Genomic DNA, 16,483 nt, shown 5'->3' on the forward strand with positions numbered 1-16,483 from the left:
AAACACTAGTTTCTACTACTAGTTTTAAGGCCCAGCCCAGCCATTTGCCAAGCCAGCCCAACACATGTTTGTCCGGAACTTTGGTATTATCTCTCGGGACCTCCTATTCGACGCGTTTTGCGTCAAACAGTTCCGCGACGCATAAGGGCACACGCGACTGGGCTGGCCCATTGGTCGTGTCGCGAGCAGACTACTGTAGCCTACTAAAATAGGCAAAAAGTACTGCATTCAGCTGGATTCGAACACAGGATCTCCTACACATATGCTAGTGTTGCTAGCCAAGTGAGCTGGCCTGGTTTCTGGTTCATATATCAGCGCCAACGTATAAGAACAAACAGCTACCGGCAAATCCAAAATATTTTGAATTTCGAACTCAAACACTTTTTTAGAACGGGAATAGTTTTATAAACTCAGCTACTTTTCAAATCCGTGAATTCTTTTTAGGAAACTCACATTTTCTGAAAACAGTTATTCCCCCTTGAATGTTATTTTCTGGCCCATTGGCAACCGAGAGTTTGCGACTGACCGCTCCTAGCCACTCCAGCTGCCAGCTTTTCTGGTAGTAAAAGAAACTAAAAGAACTTACAATGCCCCTACAACCGGAATGATCTACTATAGCAAGCCAGAATTAGTTACTCTAGTGGACATCTTAAAAAAATAAGCACACATTTTTTCTGAAAGTTTAGATTTTGAAAAGTGTCCGTACAATGCCCGTACGCTTACATTTTTTTTGCATATGTGATCAGAAAAATTGAAATTGCAGAAAATGTTTTTGAAAAACATAAATCATTTTTTGAAGTTGTGAACAAATTATGAAATTCTGAACAAATTTCTAAACAACGAACATTTTTAAATTTTTTGAACAAATATTTTCGAAATTTAACATATCATGAAATGCCAAGAAAAAAAATTGAAAGCACGAACATTTTTTGAATTTGTGAACAGAAAAATGAAAAATGGAACATCTCAACAAATATCTAATAAAAATTTGAAACCACGAACATTTTTTGAATTTGTGAACAAAAATATGAAAAATGGAACATTTCAAGAAATATCTAATAAAAATTTGAAACCACGAACATTTTTTGAAACTCTTGAACACTTTTCGAAATGCAAACATTTTTTTTCATTTTAGAACAAATTTTGCAACTACGAACATTTTTCTAATTTGTGAACAAAAATTTGAAAAATGGAACAATTTATGAACTATCGAACAAAAATTTGAAGCCGCGAACATTTTTTGTAATTGTGAACATTTTTTAGGAAATGGAACAATTCACGAAATTCCTAACAAAAATTGGAATTGCGAAAATCTTTTGATGAACATTTTTCTAAAATACGAACATTTTTAGAAATTCTGATCAAATTTTGAAATCACGAACATCTTTGGAAATTGGTGAACATTTTCTGAACCAGGAGAATTTTTGCAAATTGTGAATTATTTCTATAGAAGGAACATTTTTTCGAATTCCTGAACATTTTTTGAAATTTTGACCAAATTTTGAAAACAGGAACATTTTTGGAAATTCCTGTGCAACTTTTGAAATTGAAACATTTTGTGAATCTGGAACAAATTTTCAAAGGAGGAACGTTTTTTGAAATCTGAACAAAACTTTAAATTATCGAAAAGCATTTAAAAGGAAAATCTAATTGAAAAGATAAAACAGAAAAAAGAAACATAAAAGAGAAAAAAAGAAACAGAAAAAAAGAAAAACAAGAAAATGGAAAAACTAAAAATAGAAATGAAAAATAAAAAACCGGTTCAGGAACTTCTAGAAGGTTCCCGAAACCAGTAAAAACCGGCTGGAAATCGTCTAGAAGTTTCCCAAAACCAGAACGTGAAAGCTATACCTACGCTATAGTTGGGCCGGCCCAATCGCTCGCTAGGTCGCCCCGCCTGTGCGATTCCCCGACTACTTGACGCAAAATGCGTCAAATAGGGTTTTCCTTATCTCTCGTCCTCTCACGGATGTGCTGAAAAAGGGTACTCTCTTCATTTGGATGCAACAGCTGATGTGCCATTTACAAAACTAAAGTGAGCCCTGGTTCAAGCTCCTGTGTTAGCCTTACCTGATTTTAACAAGCGACTCACCATGGTGGAAACATATGCGAGTGCCACCGGTGTTGGCATACTTGAGCAAGGCCTTGGCACCACGCAATCTAGGGCAGTCAGTGTACGAGAAAGAGTGCTTGGCCCTGATCCTGGCAGTGGATCACTGACGTTCCTATCTACAGCATGCAAAATTTCTGGTGCGTACTGACCCAAAAAAATTAGTCGACTTGACAGACCAATGGCTCAACACACCAATATAGCAGCGCGCCCTCACAAAATTGGTGGCCTGCAGTTTCAGATCCAATACAAGGCAGGCATCACAAACAAAGCAGTAGATGCACTGTCGTGTCGTGAACATGGAGCAGACATTGAGATACTAGCAATTTCAGTGTGTAGACCAGCGTGGATCGAGGTAGTGGTTGTTAGTTATGAGCAGGACATCAAAGTGTAGAACAAAAATGACCCAAATTAGCATGGATCCATCCAGTGACACGGATTACACTTTGAAGGACGCGATGATCCGTTACAAGGGGCGCATCTGGATTGGTTCCGATGCGACCATCCAACAGTAAGTCATCAAGGCCCTTCACGATAGTGCACTAGGAGGGCACTCGGGTTTCTATACCACCTATCACCGCGTCAAGAATCTTTTCTTCTAGAAGGTGAAGGAAATATGCCCTAGAGGCAATAAAAAAGTTATTATTTATTTCCTTATATCATGATAAATGTTTATTATTCATGCTAGAATTGTATTAACCGGAAACATGATACATGTGTGAATACATAGACAAACATAAAGTCACTAGTATGCCTCTACTTGACTAGCTCATTAATCAAAGATGGTTATGTTTCCTAACCATAGACATGTGTTGTCATTTGATTAATGGGATCACATCATTAGGATAATGATGTGATTGACATGACCCATTCCGTTAGCCTAGCACTTGATCGTTTAGTATATTGCTATTGTTTTCTTCATGACTTATACAAAGTTCCTGCAACTATGAGATTGTGCAACTCCCGTTTACCGAAAGAACACTTTGTGTGTTACCAAATGTCACAACGTAACTGGGTGATTATAAAGGTGCTCTACAGGTGTTTCCGAAGGTACATGTTGGGTTGGCATAATTCGAGATTATGTTTTGTCACTCCGATTGTCGGAGAGGTATCTCTGGGCCCTCTCGGTAATACTCATTACCTAAGCCTTGCAAGCATTGTAACTAATGAGTTAGTTATAAGATGATGTGTTACAGAACGAGTAAAGAGACTTGCCGGTAACGAGATTGAACTAGGTATTGGATACCGACGATCAAATCTCGGGCAAGTAACATACCAATGACAAAGGGAACAACGTATGTTGTTATGCGGTTTGACCGGTAAAGATCTTCGTAGAATATGTAGGAACCAATATGGGCATCCAGGTCCCGCTATTGGTTATTGACCGAGAATGGTTCTAGGTCATGTCTACATAGTTCTCGAACCCGTAGGGTCCGCACGCGTAACGTTACGATGACAGTTTTATTATGAGTTTATAAGTTTTGATGTACCGAAGTTTGTTCGGAGTCCCAGATGTGATCACGGACATAACGAGGAGTCTCGAAATGGTCAAGACATAAAGATTGATATATTGGATGACTATATTCGGACACCGGAAGTGTTCCGGGTGATTTCGAAGAAAACCGGAGTGCCGGGGGGGGGTTACCGGAACCCCCCGGGAGAGTATTGGGCCTTATGGGCCTTAGGGGAAAGGAGAGAGGGGCGGCCAGCATGGGCCGCACACCCCCTCCACCCTCTGGTCCGAATTGGACTTGGAGGGGGGGCGGCGCCCCCCCTCTTTCCTTCCCCCTCTTCCCCTTCCTTCCCCCTCCTAGTAGGAGTAGGAAAGGAGGAGTCCTACTCCTACTAGGAGGAGGATTCCTCCTCCCTTGGCGCGCCCAAGGGGCCGGCCGGCCTCCCCCCTCCCTCCTTTATATACGGGGGCAGGGGGCACCCCATAGACACACAAGTTGATCTACGGATCGTTCCTTAGCCATGTGCGGTGCCCCCTCCACCATATTCCACCTCGGTCATATCGTCGCAGAGTTTAGGCGAAGCCCTGCGCCGGTAGAACATCATCATCGTCACCACGCCGTCGTGCTGACGGAACTCATCCCCGAAGCTTTGCTGGATCGGAGCCCGGGGATCGTCATCGAACTGAACGTGTGCTGAACTCGGAGGTGCCGTACGTTTGGTGCTTGGATCGGTCGGATAGTGAAGACGTACGACTACATCAACCGCGTTGTCATAACGCTTCCGCTTACGGTCTACGAGGGTACATGGACGAACACTCTCCCCTCTCGTTGCTATGCCATCACCATGATCTTGCGTGTGCGTAGGAAAATTTTGAAATTACTACGTTCCCCAACAGTGGCATCCGAGCCTGGTTTTATGCGTTGATGTTATATGCACGAGTAGAACACAAGTGAGTTGTGGGCGATACAAGTCATACTGCTTACCAGCATGTCATACTTTGGTTCGGTGGTATTGTGAGATGAAGCGGCCCGGACCGACATTACGCGTACGCTTACGCGAGACTGGTTTCACCGTTGCGAGCACTCGTGCTTAAAGGTGGCTGGCGGGTGTCTGTCTCTCTCACTTTAGCTGAATCGAGTGTGGCTACACCCGGTCCTTGCGAAGGTTAAAACAGCACCAACTTGACGAACTATCGTTGTGGTTTTTATGCGTAGGTAAGAACGGTTCTTGCTAAAGCCCGTAGCAGCCACGTAAAATTTGCAACAACAAAGTAGAGGACGTCTAACTTGTTTTTGCAGGGCATGTTGTGATGTGATATGGTCAAGACGTGATGCTATATTTTATTGTATGAGATGATCATGTTTTGTAACCGAAGTAATCGGCAACTGGCAGGAGCCATATGGTTGTCGCTTTATTGTATGAAATGCAAACGCCCTGTAATTGCTTTACTTTATCACTAAGCGGTATCGATAGTCGTAGAAGCAATAGATGGCGTAACGACAACGATGCTACGATGGAGATCAAGGTGTCGCGCCGGTGACGATGGTGATCACGACGGTGCTTCGAAGATGGAGATCACAAGCACAAGATGATGATGGCCATATCATATCACTTATATTGATTGCATGTGATGTTTATCCTTTATGCATCTTATCTTGCTTTGATTGACGGTAGCATTTTAAGATGATCTCTCACTAAAATTATCAAGAAGTGTTCTCCCTGAGTATGCATCATTGCCAAAGTTCGTCGTGCCCAGACACCACGTGATGATCGGGTGTGATAAGCTCTACGTCCATCTACAACGGGTGCAAGACAGTTTTGCACACGCGGAATACTCAGGTTAAACTTGACGAGCCTAGCATATGCAGATATGGCCTCGGAACACGGAGACCGAAAGGTCGAGCGTGAATCATATAGTAGATATGATCAACATAGTGATGTTCACCATTGAAAACTACTCCATCTCACGTGATGATCGGTTATGGTTTAGTTGATTTGGATCACGTGATCACTTAGATGACTAGAGAGATGTCTGTCTAAGTGGGAGTTCTTAAGTAATATGATTAATTAAACCTAAATTTATCATGAACTTAGTACCTGATAGTATTTTGCTTGTCTATGTTTGTTTATAGATAGATGGCTCGTGCTGTTGTTCCGTTGAATTTTAATGTGTTCCTTGAGAAAGCAAAGTTGAAAGATGATGGTAGCAATTACACGGACTGGGTCCGTAACCTGAGGATTATCCTCATTGCTGCATAGAAAAGTTACATCCTGGAAGCACCGCTGGGTGCCAGGCCTGCTGCTGATGCAACTGACGATGTTAAGAACGTCTAACAGAGCAAAGCTGATGACTACTCTATAGTTCAGTGTGCCATGCTTTACGGCTTTGAACCGGGTCTTCAATGACGTTTTGAACGTCATGGAGCATATGAGATGTTCCAAGAGTTGAAGTTAATATTTCAAGCAAATGCCCGGATTGAGAGATATGAAGTCTCCAATAAGTTCTACAGCTGCAAGATGGAGGAGAATAGTTCTGTTAGTGAGCATATACTCAAAATGTCTGGGTATAATAATCACTTGATTCAACTGGGAGTTAATCTTCCGGATGATAGCGTCATTGACAGAATTCTCCAATCACTGCCACCAAGCTACAAGAGCTTTGTGATGAACTATAATATGCAAGGGATGAACAAGACTATTCCCGAGCTCTTCGCAATGCTAAAAGCTGTGGAGGTAGAAATCAAGAAGGAGCATCAAGTGTTGATGGTCAATAAGACCACTAGTTTCAAGAAAAGGGCAAAGGGAAGAAGAAGGTGAACTTCAAGAAGAACAGCAAGCAAGTTGCTGCTCAAGAGAAGAAACCCAAGTCTGGACCTAAGCCTGAAACTGAGTGCTTCTACTGCAAGCAGACTGGTCACTAGAAGCGGAACTGCCCCAAGTATTTGGCGGATAAGAAGGATGGCAAAGTAAACAAAGGTATATGTGATATACATGTTATTGATGTGTACCTAACTAGAGCTCGTAGTAGCACCTGGGTATTTGATACTGGTTCAGTTGCTAATATTTGCAACTCAAAACAGGAACTACGGAATAAGCGAGCACTGGCCAAGGACGAGGTGACGATGCGCGTGGGAAACGGTTCCAAAGTCGATGTGATCGCGGTCGGCACGCTACCTCTACATCTACCTTCGGGATTAGTTTTAGACCTGAATAATTGTTATTTGGTGCCAACGTTGAGCATGAACATTATATCTGGATCTTGTTTGATGGAGACGGTTATTCATTTAAATCAGAGAATAATGGTTGTTCTATTTATATGAGTAATATCTTTTATGATCATGCACCCTTGAAGAGTGGTCTATTTTTATTAAATCTCGATAGTAGTGATACACATATTCATAGTGTTGAAACCAAAAGATGCAGAGTTAATAATGATAGTGCAACTTATTTGTGGCACTGCGGTTTGAGTCATATCGGTGTAAAGCGCATGAAGAAACTCCATATTGATGGACTTTTGGAATCACTTGATTATGAATCACTTGGTACTTGCGAACCATGCCTTATGGGCAAGATGACTAAAACGCCGTTCTCCGGAACTATGGAGCGAGCAACTGATTTGTTGGAAATCATACATACTGATGTTTGTGGCCCAATGAATGTTGAGGCTCGCGGCGGGTATCATTATTTTCTCACCTTCACAGATGATTTGAGCAGATATGGGTATATCTACTTCATGAAACACAAGTCTGAAACATTTGAAAAGTTCAAAAAATTTCAGAGTGAAGTGGAAAATCATCGTAACAAAAAAATAAAGTTTCCACGATCTGATCGTGGACGAGAGTATTTGAGTTATGAGTTTGGCCTACACTTGAAACAATGTGGAATAGTTTCGCAACTCACGCCACCTGGAACACCACAACGAAATGGTGTGTCCGAACATCGTAATCGTACTTTACTTGATATGGTGTGATCTATGATGTCTCTTACTGATTTACCGCTATCATTTTGGGGTTATGCTTTAGAGACAGCCGCATTCACGTTAAATAGGGCACCATCAAAATCCGTTGAGACGACGCCTTATGAACTGTGGTTTGGCAAGAAACCAAAGTTGTCGTTTCTTAAAGTTTGGGGCTGCGATGCTTATGTGAAGAAACTTCAACCAGATAAGCTCGAACCTAAATCGGAGAAATGTGTCTTCATAGGATACCCAAAAGAGACTATTGGGTACACCTTCTATCACAGATCCGAAGGCAAGACATTCGTTGCTAAGAATGGATCCTTTCTAGAGAAGGAGTTTCTCTCGAAAGAAGTGAGTGGGAGGAAAGTAGAACTTGATGAGATAACTGTATCTACTCCCTTATTGGAAAGTAGTTCATCACGAGAACCGGTTCCTGTGACAACTACACCAATTAGTGAGGAAGCTAATGATAATGATCATGAAACTTCAGATCAAGTTTTTGCTGAACCTCGTAGGTCTACCAGAGTAAGATCCGCACCAGAGTGGTACGCTAATCCTATTCTGGAAGTCATGTTACTTGACCATGATGAACCTACGAACTATGAGGAAGCGATGATGAGCCTGGATTCCGCAAAATGGCTAGAAGCCATGAAATCTGAGATGGGATCCATGTATGAAAACAAAGTATGGACTTTGGTTGACTTGCCCGATTTTCGGCAAGCCATTGAGAATAAATGGATCTTTAAGAAGAAGACTGACGCTGATGGTAATATAACTGTCTATAAAGCTCGACTTGTTGCAAAATGTTTTCGACAAGTTCAAGGGGTTGACTACGATGAGACTTTCTCACCCGTAGCGATGCTTAAGTCCGTCCGAATCATGTTAGCTATTGCTGCATTTCATGATTATGAAATTTGGCAAATGGATGTCAAGACTGCATTCTTGAATGGATTTCTAGAAGAAGAGTTGTATATGATGCAGCCGGAAGGTTTTGTTGATCCAAAAGGTGCTGACAAAGTGTGCAAGCTCCAGCATTCCATTTATGGACTAGTGCAAGCATCTCGGAGTTGGAATAAACGCTTTGATAGTGTGATCAAAGCATATGGTTTTATAAAGACTTTTGGAGAAGTCTGTATTTACAAGAAAGTGAGTGGGAGCTCTGTAGCATTTCTAATTTTATATGTAGATGACATATTATTAATTGGAAATGATATAGAATTTCTGGATAGCATAAAAGGATACTTGAATAAAAGTTTTTCAATGAAAGACCTCGGTGAAGCTGCTTACATATTGGGCATCAAGATCTATAGAGATAGATCGAGACGCTTAATAGGACTTTCACAAAGCACATACCTTGACAAAATTTTGAAAAAGTTCAAAATGGATCAGGCAAAGAAAGGATTCTTGCCTGTGCTACAAGGTGTGAAGTTGAGTCAAACTCAATGCCCGACCGCAGAAGATAGAGAGAAAATGAAAAATGTTCCCTATGCTTCAGCCATAGGCTCTATCATGTATGCAATGTTGTGTACCAGACCTGATGTATGCTTAACAATAAGCTTGGCAGGAAGGTACCAAAGTAATCCAGGAGTGGATCACTGGACAGCGGTCAAGAACATCCTGAAATACCTGAAAAGTACTAAGGATATGTTTCTCGTATATGGAGGTGACAAAGAGCTAGTCGTAAACGGTTATGTCGATGCAAGCTTTGACATTGATCCGAACGATTCTAAATCGCAAACCGGATACGTGTTTTTATTAAATGGTGGAGCTGTAAGTTGGTGCAGTTCTAAACAAAGCGTCGTAGCAGGATCTACATGTGAAGCGGAGTACATAGCTGCTTCGGAAGCAGCAAATGAAGGAGTCTGGATGAAGGAGTTCATTTCCGATCTAGGTGTCATACCTAGTGCATCGGGACCAATGAAGATCTTCTGTGACAATACTGGTGCAATTGCCTTGGCAAAGGAATCCAGATTTCACAAGAGGACCAAGCACATCAAAAGACGTTTCAATTCCATTCGGGACCAAGTCCAAGTGGGAGACATAGAGATTTGCAAGATACATACGGATCTGAATGTTGCAGACCCGTTGACTAAACCTCTCTCACGAGCAAAACATGATCAGCACCAAGACTTCATGGGTGTTAGAATCATTACTATGTAATCTAGATTATTGACTCTAGTGCAAGTGGGAGACTGAAGGAAATATGCCCTAGAGGCAATAATAAAGTTATTATTTATTTCCTCATATCATTATAAATGTTTATTATTCATGCTAGAATTGTATTAACCGGAAACATGATACATGTGTGAATACATAGACAAACATAAAGTCACTAGTATGCCTCTACTTGACTAGCTCATTAATCAAAGATGGTTATGTTTCCTAACCATAGACATGTGTTGTCATTTGATTAATGGGATCACATCATTAGGATAATGATGTGATTGACATGACCCATTCCGTTAGCCTAGCACTTGATCGTTTAGTATATTGCTATTGCTTTCTTCATGACTTATACAAAGTTCCTGCAACTATGAGATTGTGCAACTCCCGTTTACCGGAAGAACACTTTGTGTGTTACCAAACGTCACAACGTAACTGGGTGACTATAAAGGTGCTCTACAGGTGTTTTCGAAGGTACATGTTGGGTTGGCATAATTCGAGATTAGGTTTTGTCACTCCGATTGTCGGAGAGGTATCTCTGGGCCCTCTCGGTAATACTCATCACCTAAGCCTTGCAAGCATTGTAACTAATGAGTTAGTTATAAGATGATGTGTTACAGAACGAGTAAAGAGACTTGCCGGTAACGAGATTGAACTATGTATTGGATACCGACGATCAAATCTCGGGCAAGTAACATACCAATGACAAAGGGAACAACGTATGTTGTTATGCGGTTTGACCGATAAAGATCTTCGTAGAATATGTAGGAACCAATATGGGCATCCAGGTCCCGCTATTGGTTATTGACCGAGAATGGTTCTAGGTCATGTCTACATAGTTCTCAAACCCGTAGGGTCCGCACGCTTAACGTTACGATGACAGTTTTATTATGAGTTTATAAGTTTTGATGTACCGAAGTTTGTTCGGAGTCCCGGATGTGACCACGGACATGACGAGGAGTCTCGAAATGGTCGAGACATAAAGATTGATATATTGGACGACTATATTCGGACACCGGAAGTGTTCCGGGTGATTTCGGAGAAAACCGGAGTGCCGGGGGGGGGGGGTTACCGGAACCCCCCGGGAGAGTATTGGGCCTGATGGGCCTTAGGGGAAAGGAGAGAGGGGCGGCCAGCATGGGCCGCGCGCCCCCTCCACCCTCTGGTCCGAATTGGACTAGGAGGGGGGGCGGCGCCCCCCCCTCTTTCCTTCCCCCTCTTCCCCTTCCTTCCCCCTCCTAGTAGGAGTAGGAAAGGAGGAGTCCTACTCCTACTAGGAGGAGGATTCCACCTCCCTTGGCGCGCCCAAGGGGCCGGCCGGCCTCCCCCCTCCCTCCTTTATATACGGGGGCAGGGGGGCACCCCATAGACACACAAGTTGTTCTACGGATCGTTCCTTAGCCGTGTGCGGTGCCCCCCTCCACCATATTCCACCTTGGTCATATCGTCGTGGAGTTTAGGCGAAGCCCTGCGCCGGTAGAACATCATCATCGTCACCACGCCGTCGTGCTAACGGAACTCATCCCCGAAGCTTTGCTGGATCGGAGCCCGGGGATCGTCATCGAGCTGAACGTGTGCTGAACTCGGAGGTGCCGTACGTTCGGTGCTTGGATCGGTCGGATCGTGAAGACGTACGACTACATCAACCGCGTTGTCATAACGCTTCCGCTTACGGTCTACGAGGGTACGTGGACGAACACTCTCCCCTCTCGTTGCTATGCCATCACCATGATCTTGCGTGTGCGTAGGAAAATTTTGAAATTACTACGTTTCCCTACAGAAGGGTATGAAGGGCGTGATCAAACAGTATGTGAGGGCATGTGACACTTGTCAATGAGGAAAAACAGAACTGGTTTCTCGATGGGTTGCTGCATCCGTTACCTATTCCTAAACGTCCATGGGCAGTGGTCTCTCTTGATTTTATTGAAGGACTTCCCAAATATGGAGGCCACGACGTGATCCTAGTAGTGGTGGGAAAGTTTTCCAAATATGCACACTTTGTGCCATTGAAGCACCCCTTCATGGCCTTGACGGTTGCCACAACCTTCATGAAAAATATCTTTCGTCTCCATGGGCTGCCATTGGCAATTATCTCAGACCGAGACTGTTGGGGAACGCAGTTTTTCAAAAAAAAACCTACGATCACGCAAGATCTATCTAGGAGATGCATAGCAACGAGAAGGGATAGTGTGTCCACATACCCTCGTAGAACGAAAGCGGAAGCGTTTACTAACACGGTTGATGTAGTCGAACGTCTTCACGATCCAACCGATCTAAGTACCAAACATACGGGCACCTCCGTGTTCAGCACACGTTCAGCTCGATGACGTCCCTCGAGCTCTTGATCTAGTTGAGGACGAGGGAGAGTTCCGTCAGCATGGCAGCATGGCGATGGTGATGATGAAGTTACCGGCGCAGCGCTTCTCCTAAGCACTATGATGATATGACCGAGGTGTTGAACTGTGGAGGGGGGCACCGCACACGGCTAAGAGATTGTCTGTTGTGCCTTTGGGGTGCCCCCTACCCCTGTATATAAAGGAGGGGAGGAGGAGGCTGGCCAACAAGGGGCACGCTAGGGAGAGGGGAGTCCTACCCTTTTTTCCTTCTACCGGAGGGGGAAAAGGGGAAGGAGAGGTAGTAGGAGAAGGAAAGGGGGGTGGTGATGAGGATATAGACCTGGGGTAGGGTCATAGACCTGACCCATGCGTCCTACCCAAGGTCACTACCCTGAAGATAAGAAGCCCAAGAGGCAACAAGGAACCCCCAGTCGAAGATGTCGAGTGGAATCCACTCGACCAGTCATACCACTCGGGTATCCCTCTACCTGTTGTCACTCGACCATATGAGGAATCACTCGAGCTACTGAAGTCCAGGAGTCACTCAACACTGCAACGGTCGGACATGCACTATGTAGTCTTTAAAGTCATTAATAATACTTATGGTTGGCGTTATCAGTAACGCCCCTACTTTATGTACATTAAGCCCCTTGTAATGGAGGCTGGCTGGGGTCCTGGTGCACTCTATATAAGCCACCCCCTCCTCTGGCACAAGGGTTCGCACCCCCCTGTAACACCACACACATATAATCCAGTCGACCGCCTCCGGGCACCGAGACGTAGGGCTATTACTTCGTCCGAGAAGGGCCTGAACTCGTAAATCTCTTGTGTACATCTTAACCATAGCTGAGATCTTGCCTCTCCATACCTACCCCCCTTTCTACTGTCAGCCTTAGAACCACGACAGTTGGCGCCCACTGTGGGGCCGGTGTCTTAGCGACTTGTTGGTGAAGTTGCAATTTTTCCGATCGTCATCATCATGGTTTCCGGTGGTGGAATGGCTGAGGGCCGCGAGATCCATCTCGGCGCGCTCGTTTTCATCGCCGACGACTCCGCTTGGCTTCAGGAAGCTCCCCTTGACGTTGAGGCGCTCCCCGTCCGAGGGGCGACGCACTTTCGTGCGTGCGTTCGCGGCGTCCTTCTCCAGCAGCCGTCGACCCAATATGATGATATACTTTATTGTTATACTTAGTGTAGAGTCTGATGATATATATGCTTAGTGAATCTTATATGCTTTATTGTTATACTTAGTGTAGAGTCCGATCATATATATGCTTAGTGAATCTTATATGCTTTATTGTTATACTTAGTGTAGAGTCCGATGATATATATGCTTAGTGAATCTTATATGCTTTATTGTTATACTTAGTGTAGAGTCCGATGATATATATACTTAGTGTAGAGTCCGATGATATATATGCTTAGTGTAGAGTCCGATGATATATATGCTTCGCGTAGAATGTGTGAGGCTACTTATTAATTGATATGTTTTTCTTATTCAGAAATTGCCAAAGAGCCTATCTGAGAGTTGTGGTATCAAGCCTGATGAAGAAGGCTCTGCTGAAATACGCCTTACCGCAAGGGGCTCCGTCACCATTTGTGCGTACGGCATGGACACGAATGGTCGCACACACTTCAACTCGGGTGGGTGGAAGAGCTTCCTCGTCGGCAAGAATCTTCATGTTGGACAAGCAATCCTAATTACTATCAGGAACACCCACCGCCCAGGCTTGAGGATGATGGTCATCATCGACATCATCTAGAACTTCATATGCATGTGTGTGGCTGTTGAACCATATATATGCTAGTATGACTACCTAGTAGACTTATCAACTATAATCTATCCATGCATTGTTGACTATTATATGAGTTTGTGAGATTGTGTGGTTATATTAAATGTGGTACTGTCATTAATGTTTGTGAGATGGTTCTGTGAATTTAGTTTATTTGCAGTGGACTTGTCTTGATTTCCATGAATATTGCACCTGACTGCTTTTTTTTATTTTTTATTTCTATTTGCCTAGTAGTAGCGTGGGGAGAAAATAGGGCGCTACTACTACGTGATGATAGTAGTAGCGCTGGTGGAGGAAGCAGCGCTACTAATAAGTATTTTAGCTACAGCGCTTGTTCAGAAACACGCTACTGTTAAATAATAGCTGTAGCGCCCTAGCAGTAGCGCGGGTGCCCGCGCTACTGGTATGTAAAAAACCAGCGCCACTACTAAGCTTTTCTCTAGTAGTGTAGGGCGAGAGGGTAAGGTCTAGGGTGCATGTTGACAGTGCGGCGTTTTTCGATCTAGGGCGAATGGGCAAGGTCTCTTTTTTAGTTTTCAGCGTCGGAAACGCATGTGTCCAGGTTCGACCAATCAGAGCGACACGATTCCTAATTCGAATGTGCTTCCCCCAATATCGGTGTTGCTTCGCTGGTGCTAGCAGAAATGGTGGACGACGGGCTCGAGTTTCAAGCTGCATGTATTTCATTTATTTCTTTTGTTTGCTTGTTTTGTCTTTGATGACTTGTGAGCTGCTTTCTATACTAGCATTGTTCTGTACATCAATTATTGTTCGGGGCTTCATTAGACTAGCCACAATAGGAGTAACTTCAGCAGTTACATCGAGTCCAACTCAGTAAATTTGCTTATGTGACAATGAGTTAATGAGGAGAGAGGTAGTTATAGTAACTTAGCTAGTTACTGTAATATCACAAGTCCCAATATAATATGAGTCTATAACCTAATAAATGAAACTTTGCATGTTACCACACTTATGTTATTACCCGCTATGAATGTAGTAATATAGTCTAGGAATATATGTATGTTACTAGTGTATGTTACTTATCACTATGGCTAGTCTTAGTTTAAAAGGGCAAACATTTTGTCCCTTCCTATATACACAGAATACTGCGGGGTAGAGCTGTACCCCGTGAAGCGTGCATCGTACAAGTCTGTGTTCTCTCGACGAGGAGATAGGGTTGAATATACACTTTGAATTTAATTGTCCTTGCCTGCTTGTTTTGTAAATGATTCGCTAGCTGCTTTTGATATGGTGTTAGGCAGCTCATGGGAAGCGTGATCTCATTGTGTATTTGCACAAGTCAGATCAAGAGATCCATAAACATGTCAGCGTATCTACTACTACTCGCTGACCGTACACGGACACTTGCTGGGTGATCTTTATCGGGATTTGGTGGATGAATAACTAATAACAATTTGAAAACATCGCAATGCCTGTATCTTTGACAATGTGCAGCCTTCCTATGCTCTAATCATGGAGAAGATCAAGGAGAATGCGCGCGCCTGGGCCAAGGCAGACGCAAGGGACTAGATACGATCCTGCCTACGACTTAATGTCGTAAATAGGGCTGAGCAACCCTTCTTCTGCTCATCGCAGCTCTCGACCATGCCTTTTCGTGTGTACATGGCCTAGAGCTGCACCATTGTACTCTCTTTCTCCTATCAATAAAATGATACGTATACGCAAGAAAACTTAACAAACAACAAGCATAGGAACAGTGCTCCTCTCAAGTTAAAACATGCGGAATCTCATCTTAAAGTGCCACGGTTGATAATTTGATATACTATTCTGTTACTAGTAACAGAATATTACTTCCTCCGTTCCTAAATATAAGTCTTTGAAGAGATTTTTATTATAGACCACATACTGAGCAAAATAAATGAATGCCATTCTAAAATGCATCTATATACATCCGTATGTGATTTATAGTGAAATCTCTACAAAGACTTATATTTAGGACGGAGGGAGTATTTTGTTACCATAAGGGCGCGATCGAACGGCCCGACCTTTAAAAAAAAAACTTGTCCCGAGCCTGTCATCCCCAACCTCTCGACCTTATCCTCCCACCGCGCTGCGACGCCAGCCTGGCCTTCCACGGCGCCGCCCCACCTCGCCCGGCCTTCCACGACGTCGCCCCACCCGGCTTCCCCACCACGCCGCCCTGCCCCACCCGGCATCCTTGCAGGTTCGCTCGCTTGTTCATTGACCTTTTAACCCTTTGACCACTGGCCTTTAAATTTTTGAAAAATATATGAATTTGAAAAAAGTACATGAATACCAAAAATGCATGAATTTGAAAAGATTGCAAATTGAAAAATATTCACAAAATAAAAAAATGCATGAATTGAAAAATATTCAGAATAATGCATGAATTTTAAAAGAAATCGTGAAAACAAAAATGTTTACGAATATTTAAACAATCTCAGAATACAAAAAAGTTCAATATTTTTTGAAAGGAAAAATTGACGAATTTACAAAAAGTTCATGTGCTTGAGAAAATGTTCGTGGATATGAACAAAGTTATCGAGTTTGAAATAAGTTCGCAAACTTGAAAAACAATTTTTTTTAAAGTTCATGAATGTTAGGAAACTTGATGAAAATGGAATAAGAAAATAAATAATAAATGGAACAGAAAAACGAAAATAAACATGGAAAACTCCGTCCAAAA

The sequence above is a fragment of the Triticum dicoccoides genome, chromosome 1B, assembly GCF_002162155.2.
Source record: "Triticum dicoccoides isolate Atlit2015 ecotype Zavitan chromosome 1B, WEW_v2.0, whole genome shotgun sequence".
Lineage (NCBI taxonomy): Eukaryota > Viridiplantae > Streptophyta > Magnoliopsida > Poales > Poaceae > Triticum > Triticum dicoccoides.